Raw genomic sequence first — 9,911 nt, forward strand, 5'->3', positions numbered from 1 at the left:
TGCTCAGGTCGACGTGACCAAATATTCTCTTTATATACATTTTTTTCTTTGGATATTGCTAGTGTTCACCTTTTTCGATACTCTTTTCCAACAAAATAGTTACAAAGGCACTAAGAGTAGAGGGTTGTCTCAAGGCACCTACTTGCCATGAAGAGTAGAGGGTAAGTTGGGAATTTCGATTGTGCAGTAGGATAATATTTTCGATTTTTTTTTTTGTTAATAGGATAATATTTTCAAACTTATACCTTTTTGGACAAGTGCTTAGCTTGGTGGGGTTTGGGCACATCTTTTACGGCCTAGGGTTGTCAACGGGTCAATGTTGGATTTAAATCCGACCCCAATACTAATCCGATAGTGGCATCCAAATTTGGATCCGATTAATAACTGGATCTAGATTTAGTGTCGAGTTTTGCATCCAAGTCCAAATTCGATTCCAACTAAGATCCGAATATGATTATGTGTAAATATTAGATTTTGAGCTAGTCCGATGTGGGCACAGTTTTATTTGATCTCATGCAACTCTAAATCCAATCGGACTAGGTAATGGCTAAATCTGATCTGAATTCAACCTGTTTATGTTAGGGGTGTCATGCAGGTCAGACCCCCGCTAAAATGGGTGGATTCAAACCCGGATCCGAATAAGACATGCGGATTTTGGATCAAGATTTCAATCCAACCGAATTTTTCATAATAAAAACCATACCCGGATTCATAAGAATTGCCGGTCCATATATACCTGGTAAAATAATATTTTTTTAAGTTTTCTGCATTGAAAAATTGCAGATCTTAATCAGAACTCAAGTCAGACCCGGGTTTGGTGTAAAATTTCATAAACCATACCTGACCCATTTAATAATCAAACAACATGGGTCTCACCCGAATAGTTAATCATACACCCTTCTTTGTAACCAAACCCTGACCCTATAAGATCCGGTACTGGTAAGGATCATCCGTTGACACCCCTATATAGTAGCCTAGGGGCCTTCTGTCATTGGTATTAACTATTAACATAGTGGGAGGGGTCCAACCCAGCACTAAGGTAGTGGTGGGAAAAGGGTTTACTTGTGTTCCACTGATATGAGAAGTAGTGCAAGTTGTGGCTGCTTTTTCTTTTGGTAACCAACACAAACCACCAATCGCTCTTTTATCATGACTTATATTAGTTAAAGTGAAGAATAGCTACGCTTTTCTACATTTAAGAAAGTTGACAACACAGTGGGTCTAGATTGCCCAAGCTAACTTCAAAGAGAATGAGAGCCATCAGGTGCAACTTATGAGAGAGAGACAGCATCAGTACTCTATCCTCCACTAATGGACTCACGCAAGTGGGGGTGCAATGATGAGTAGGGGTGTCAACGGGTCCGGTTTACCCAGACCAAACCCCATAGGGTCCGGTATGGTGATAAATAATAAGACTTGATTAAGACCTAAAGGTCTGATTAGTACATAGACCAGGGTATAGTTTGTAAAATTTTATACGACCCAAGTTCCGATTATGACCTGCAATTTTTCAATGTAAAAATGATAAGAAATATTATTTTACAAGGTATGGTCCAAGTCAGGTTCATGTAGTTTTTATCTGGTCCAGGTATAATTTCTCTTATAGTAGACCCGATTAGACTCAAGTTTGGACCTGATACCATACCCAAAAATCTAGTCTAAGTCTGAGTTTCATCTGGGTCCTAACCAAAACCAACCCGTTGACACCACTAATGATGAGGAGAGGATAAAAAAGGAACGTATCTCTCTCTCTCTTTGATTTTCACATCAAACAAACAAAAGAAAAATCTGTGTCTGACCCAAACGGTTTGATTAATATATAGAGCCAGGTATGGTTTGTGAAATTTCATACTAGACCTAGGTCTGACCCAAGTTCCAATTAAAACCCATGATTTTTCAATGTAAAAGAGATAAAAAACTATCTTTTTACTGGGTATAGACCGGGTCTAGTTCATGCAATTCTTATAGGATCTAAGTATGATTTTTTGTATGGCAGATCTTATAGGACCTGAGACCGAACCTGGTACTAGCACTTCAAAGTCAGATCCGGGTCCGAACCAGCTCGGACACATTGACACCTCTGCATATTAGGGCTTGGCTCTATGTTTGCTAACAGGATACACACACCTCACATATGCATGCCTTATCACGAGTACTGTGGCCCAGTTCTTACAGCTCAAACCATAATAGTTCATTTGGGGTAGACCGTTGCATCTTGGCCGTGTTAATTTCATGTGGGCTGGACTAGTGCATCTCAGCCATGCATGTCTAAGGTTGCATGAATCCCCCGGCCTTGAAGGAGACGAACAATGTTGTCAGTGCGTATCGCCCCATACGTATCATACGATACTAACCTGAATCGGCTAATTTTTAATAAATGTAAAAAAAAAATCTTAAAATTATTTTTTTAATATTATTTCATTCTGATTGACACAATATTGTTTAATTGTTTTTTAGCCAATTCAGAACGATTCACTTGAGAATCAGTATGGGCAGATTCTTGGCCAAACGATTTAGGGCCGACACCGATACTGACAAAGTGGCACTATTTTTTTGCTAAAGTTGCGTGATTTTGGATAAAGTAGAGAATGGATCATATCACCACTACTGATTACGCGACCTTGGTGGATGCCATTAATTAATCACTTCAATGGGTGATGATGATGCCAAAACATTAACCAAACAAGAGAATTCTTGAGATTGAAAATTCTCTTTCTTTACATTTCTATGGAATGAGAATTTTCTTTTCCTGAGAATTCTTCTCATGTGTATCCAAACGCACCCCTAAGGGGGGCGTTTGCTTGGCACGGAGTAGGGTGCCGCGGCATCCCTTCCATGGATTCCTCTGCCACAGAAACTGAATCGGACCCCCCTACCCGAACTGTTTCCGCAAAAAAAGGGAGATCCAACGTGTAAAATGGCACATCTGCCACGATGCCATGTTTCTTTTGGCATTGTAGGCTCCTCAAAACATACGTCCGTCAATGCATTTCTGCGAAAAACCCAGTTTTTCCGTGATATGCAAACGCCCGGCCCCTAAAGGTCGGTGATTTGGCATATCATCTGATCTTCTGTTGCAGTGTTGATATGGAGACTAAGTATCCATAATCAACTCATTATCATGCTGATGTCAAATGCACAAAGTCGGGGGTAATTTTGTTACTAGCTTCTAAGTGGAGATTTTGAGAGGTATGAAAAATTTTCAATTTTATAAAATGCGATTGGGTACTTTGAAGGGGGTGAGTTCTCATGGAAAAGTGGATTCTCCCTTTAAAAAAATATTAAGAAAATTCTCAATATCTAGATATCCATCGTTTTGATAACACAAGTTTGCCCAACGAACTCCTTTGAGAATTCTCATGTTATTGTTCGTGTGTGTGTGTGTTTATATATATAGATGTGAGAACTGAACATATTAGACCTCATTTCTTGTTCTACCTCATGGTTTTGAAGTGTTTTACTATAGATCTATATATAGAGAGAGAAAGAGTCGCTAGAATATGAGAACTACAAATATGGGCATTTTCAACACTTTTTTTAGCAAATCCAGCCATGTGTATGTGCTTGGCATGATGAGTTTGCTAGGAATTAACCATTGTACCATGGATTTTCGATAAAGAAAATGTAATTTTTGAATGCTTGAATATTTATGAAGATTATGAGCCATTGATTTTAAAGCCTTAAAAAAGTCCCATTTATGCATCAAAACAGAATGATTCAAGAGCGGGTTCTTATAAAACCAAGCATATGTAAGTCACATCCGTGCAGTTAGATTCAAGATAAAAGAATAAAAAATCTTTAAAAATCATGGTTCATACATTAGTTTTCATATTTCATGTTCTCATATTCTAGTGACTCTCTTTCTCTCTCTATATATATAGAGAGAGAAATGAAAACCTACCATATAGAAACTTACCAACCCTACCCATTAAGAATTTTCTTAGTATTTTTTCAAAATTCTGACCTTACATATGTGTTCAGCATGATCGATTTATTAAAAGTTGAAACTTAGATCATTTATTTTGGATAAAAAAATGGCATTAAGCATAAAAAATTTATAAAAATTGTAGACCGTTGATTTTTTAACCTTATAAAAACCTATCCATGCAACAGAATCAGATGATCTAAGTGTCAATTTCTAGTAAATCAATCATGATCACTGTATATGTAAGGTTAGAATTTGACAAAAACACCAAAAATTGATGGTCGCATGTAATCAGGTACCATCTGGTAGGGATGCAGTTAGGTAGCTTCCCACTACCCATTATATATATAAAGGAATCAAGAATCTCATTATACACAAGCCTTTTAATTCTTTGTTTAGAAATATGACTTAGGTGCTTATGTCATAACAAAGCAGAATTCTCATTTGTCAATTTTTGTTTTGTACCACGAGAACTTAATTGCAAGATTTTATTAAATGAGGCAATAGTATGAAGCAAATAAAGGTTATCAATCGTAGATTTTATTAATAAGATTTGAATCAAGAAATAATTTAAATTTATTATTTTCAAATAAACAAGAATAACCGTATATGTCCAAAATAGAAATAGAAACCAAATTCTGCCTAAAAGACAACACAATAAATGTTTCTTTCAAATATAAATAATTTTCAGTCTTCAATAACAATCTAAATGTCTCTATTGCCTCGACTTCAACTGTTTTGCCATCACCCACATAGATAAATCTTTTAGCATCAATTGACACTCGACAACTTAGGCAACCCTGCATAAACACACGTATGTAAGTGGTAGCAGCAGAATCCATTGACCAAGTGTGCTCGAATACAGAAGTCAAATTAACTTCAGAATAAACCAAAGTAAGGAGCGTACCTTTATTCTCATGTCAGGCATGATACTTGGTACAATCTTTCTTCATGTGATCCTCCTTTTTGCAAAAGAAACAACTAGACTTTGGGTCATGATGTCTTTTTTGTTTCTTTTGCGATTGAGGGTCAACTGTAGCTTTCTTAGTCCTTTTCTTTTTCTTAAACATGTCCTTAGAGGTTACTGCCAAATGAGCACTCTTAGTCATATCTTGCTTCATCATATCTTCTTCTTGCATATAGTAAGAAATGAGCTCATTAAGAGTCTATTTTTTCTTCTAACAGTTATAACTGGCCTTAAACTGGTTGTACTGTGCAGAAAGGTATATCAAAACCAAGTGCATGAGTAAATCCTCAGACAACTCTAACCTTAGTGCCTTAAGTTTTAAAGCAAGATGAGTCATCTCCATGATCCTAAATGTTTCCTTTGCCCTTATACCTTATTGAGACAAGACTCAAAAGAAGAGTACTTGTCTCAGCCTTTTTATTTTTCATAAAATATTTTTCAATTTCTTCAAGAAAACGTTTGGCATTTACCTCTTCGGACATGATGCCCCTAAAGGATTCAGGAATTGCATGTTCATGATCATGAGACTTATGTGATTAGATCGATCACACCGCTCAGAGTTCTTTTTATCCTCAATAAAACTCTTATCCGTAAGAGCAGATAGTTGATCTTCTCGTAGTGCAAGATTCAAATCCATACATCCAAGCACAATCATAACAATTTCTTTCGAGTTCTTAAAATTAGAACTGATCAAAACAAGGATGATATTAATGTTTGCAGATATCATATAAGCAAATATATTAACTGAATAAAGAACAGACAAACTCACAATTAACATTCATATTCACATGCAATAACGTAAAATAACATATTTAAACAATGATGAAACCCATTACAAGATACTCAACACAACATTGACACTTAGTCTTTGGACAAAAGTGTCAACTTATAAGTGGCACTCTCAATACAGTAATCAAAATATGGAGAGTCGGTCCTATCAAATAACAAGTCTTTCTTTGGACCGACTCGTTATTCACATGAAAAGCCGAATGATTGTCTCATATTTATTACTGAAAGAATACATTTGGGTTCAGCCAAATAGTAATCTTTCTTTGGGCCGATTACTATTTGCATGAACCGCAAACATATGAACATCATAATATTTCAATATAAATTAAACTACACAGCAGAGGTTACTTTGGCAGCATGTTGATTCAATTAATTCAATTTTAAATATTGGACCCAGAATAAAAAATTAATACCAACGTTCGAACATGTCAAGTATGCATATAAACATAAAGAAAGGGCAATAATGTACATGCACCGAAAATAACCAAACTGACCCATAATATGCACGCCTGATAGCTTAAACTGTCTCCCTTTTTTTAAGCATAATGCACATGTTCGACCAGTTGGACCTGGTCGGACCCACCTGTAGGTCCCAAAACAAAAACAAGTCTTACCCGATCGGGTCTGACTCAGCAAACCCGAAAATATGTGTGGATTGAAACTGGTTTGATCCGATGATCCGAAATAAGATGTCAGTCTGCGTAGGGATTGGATCTGGACCAGGCTTAACAAACACGGTGCCCATGTCCAATACGGTTCATCCCCTCGATCGAATGGAGATGAACCAAGTCAAACGACTTCAACCTCACGATACATGTACACTGATTCGGTCCACCATCGAGCACCGAACTGACTGGTGTGCACAGGACCAGACTCGTCTTGAGTACAGAGGCAAACTCAGCCCAAGCCCAACGGTTGAAATTGATTCTGGTTCGATCATCAAAAAATGAATTGGAACTGGGCCTGAAACTGACCTGGTTTTGCCCCCTTTACCTAACAGGGACTGAACCCGTTCAGTCCCACCTACTATCCTGGTTTGGTCGAAAAGAACAACACAGTTTGGTGCCCCTAAATGGCCTAAACTGACTTGACGTTCCCTGATGGCCGAACCGGCCTGACGCCATTGTTGTGAGGCTGGTCTCACTCCAGCACCATCCGTAAGGCTGAGAACGGCCTGGCGCCCTTGCTGTAAGGCTCAATCTCACTCTGGCACCGACCATGGCAGCCAAACAATGGCACAACACCATTCGATGGTATCCTACATCAGTTTAGTACCGACGACAGGCTGGACAATGCGTGGTCAGAAGGTGGAGGTTGAAACCCTCCCTGATGACCAGACGGCGTCTGAGCGAACCATATGCCCAGACTATCGATGTCGAGAGCTGAAGAGGGTCAGACAACAATCAATGGCTGTTAAGAAAATGAGAAGGGCCAAAACGACCCTTCCCCTTTAGTTTGACAGTCATCAGGTGTGGTCCGGGCGTCGCCGGCTTTGAACCACCCGATGATGGTGGTGCGGCAAATTGGATGCCCACCGCACATATGCCAGACATGGCCAACCACAGACATAAACCGACGGTGGTTGGGACAAACCAAATGCCCCTGACCACCATCGGTTTCTTGCTGCTGTTCAAAAAACTGTCGTTCGATGGGGCCAAAGAGAATCAAGGGAAGGTCGTAATGGCCCTTCCGTCTAAATCCAAAAAAAAAAAACCATCTTCTTACCAGTTCAACAACTCCAAAAAAAATATAGAGGGTAAACCCCTTTGCCATTCGATGCCGATTCGAAAGAATCTTATGGATCATTGCCGAAAAAAAAATCAAGAAGATCATATATATACAATAAAAATCATATTTTCAACGATTCAATGGGAACAAGATGACTCTGATACCAATTATTGGATTTAAAAATCTACCAAAACTGAAAGAAAGATCAAATATATGTTCTCGTTAAACCGTTGAGATCAAAACATGATAGAACTAAATGCGAAATCGATACCTAAATCCATAGCGCTCCGGTTAATCATTGATAGTATAATATTTCAGAACTTGTATATCCGACTTTTTTCCTTTCTCAAGACCTAATGAGAGATGGACTTAATTCTCTTTCTAATTTATGAGAAGCCTGGAGAAAGGGCCATTATATAAGGTTTGGGGACCATAACCTAATGTGTTTAGGAGTCTGTCTCTAATTCAGCCCATTACAAAATTGTAGATAGGACACATCTCTCCACACAGTGTACAATACCATATGAGATACCACAGGGCTCATCCGAATTAGATCACTGAACCAAGCCTGAACCTAAAATAGTTTTATAACGTGTGGTTCAACGTATGCAAGCCCACACAATTTTCTAACACTAAGCACCCAAGAGAACAAAATTACGACCAAGAAAAGAGAATTTTCATGATAGACCACACATAATAAAACCACCATCAATCAGAATTGCAACAAACGAACGAATTGTTAACATGAATAGTTAAAATCGCGGTGCAAAGAGCCAACTCTGAAGCAACAAGAAAGAGGAGGGAGCGGTTGTGTGATATACCACACACGAGAGAGATTATGATGGGAGTTGTGATTCTGAGCGCAACAAACGACTCCCATGCACCTTCCCATTGAAGTGAGGGAAACATAACGCTTTATATGGAACAAGATGGGTTTTACACGAACAGCGCATCAACACCCTCGAAAATCCAGACAGGGAGCAATGGCAATGGGAGAAGGGGGGATCTTCTGGCTGAAACGAGATGGGTATCCATTTTCTCGCTTTCTCGCCTCTTTTTTCTCACCCTTCTCAGGCATTGGGCTTCAGTTTCCCTCAGGAATTTGAAACCCTTTGCATCGCCAAGAGGCTTGGAGAGAGATAGAGAGGTTTGGTTGCTATTTCTACTCTCCTCTCTACTGGCTTCGGTTTATCGATACTCAGCCTTGTACACAGGGTGTCAACGGGTCGGGTTTGGTTTGGACTCAAGTCAAACCATACCTAAACCTGGTTTGAGATGATGGTATCAGCCTATCAGGTCCAACCAGCGTCTAATTTGACCCACCGTAAAAGAAACGGTACCAGACCCGAACCATACCTGATAAGGTTTATCATCAAACTCTGATCCTATAAGGTTTGCTACCGATTGGATCCAGGTCAAACCTGATCTATTGACACCCCAATGTACACAGCTAGTGTTGCAAACGGTTCGATCTTTATCCCATTCTGACCCAATAAACGAAAATTTGGGCAGATATCGACCACAAAAAACAGGTTTCCACCTTATAAACAGCCTATATCTTATTTTCGTTGGCAAAAGAAGGAAAAAAAAAACAGGTTCTGTCTTATTAGCTTTAATTAATGAGAAAAAGTTTCTAAACACTCTCTTAAGTACGGCTGTTCATTTAAAAAAAAAAAATTTGTTCAGAATCACTTTTTAATTTGCTTGAGATTCAGAATGAGAATCACATGGGGTCTCATGTGATTTTGAATCTCAAGCAAATTAGAAAGTGACTCGCTGCTTATACAAATCAGAATCACTTTCTCATTCAAATGAGAAAGTAAATCAGAATAATCCAACCGAACGTGTGCCCTAAATGTGATTTGAGCCTGGGATTTCATAGTTTTTTTTTTTACCTGACATAACCCATAGTTGAACCCAAAAGCCGAGTTCTTCTTATATGGGCCGCTTTCAGATTTTCGGTTCACCCTCATGGGTCAGATGCCTAAACCCAATTGACGTTTAGGGTGTTTAAAAGCCGGCTTTGGTTTATGTAGTTTTTATCGGGTTCGGGTATAATTTTTTATAGTAGACCCTATTAGACCCAGATCCAGACCTAAAAATCGGGTCCAAGTCTGGTTCTATTGAGTCCAAACCAAACATGACCCATTGATACCCCTCTGAATCGGTTATTTTTAATAAAATATAAAAATTATTTTAAATTAATTTTTAATATTATTTTAATAGTTTTAACAAGTGTCATGTTCTTATTGACACGTAATATTTTTAAATTATTTTTTGACCAATTCAAACCGATACACTTGAGTATGGGTATGGGCGGCACCTGAATCGTTGGACAAACAGTACTACAGGTCGGATTCCGATACTGACCACGTTGGTCGATCATGGACGGTCAGCATTACGGCAGTTTTTATGGAAAAAAATGACTTCATTAAAATATGAAAAAATACTTTTTATTTATTAAAAATTTAAGTCGGTCGTTTTTTTTGTTTTTTTGAAGAT

Source organism: Nuphar pumila, chromosome 2, assembly GCF_984573655.1.
Source record: "Nuphar pumila chromosome 2, dmNupPumi1.hap1.1, whole genome shotgun sequence".
Lineage (NCBI taxonomy): Eukaryota > Viridiplantae > Streptophyta > Magnoliopsida > Nymphaeales > Nymphaeaceae > Nuphar > Nuphar pumila.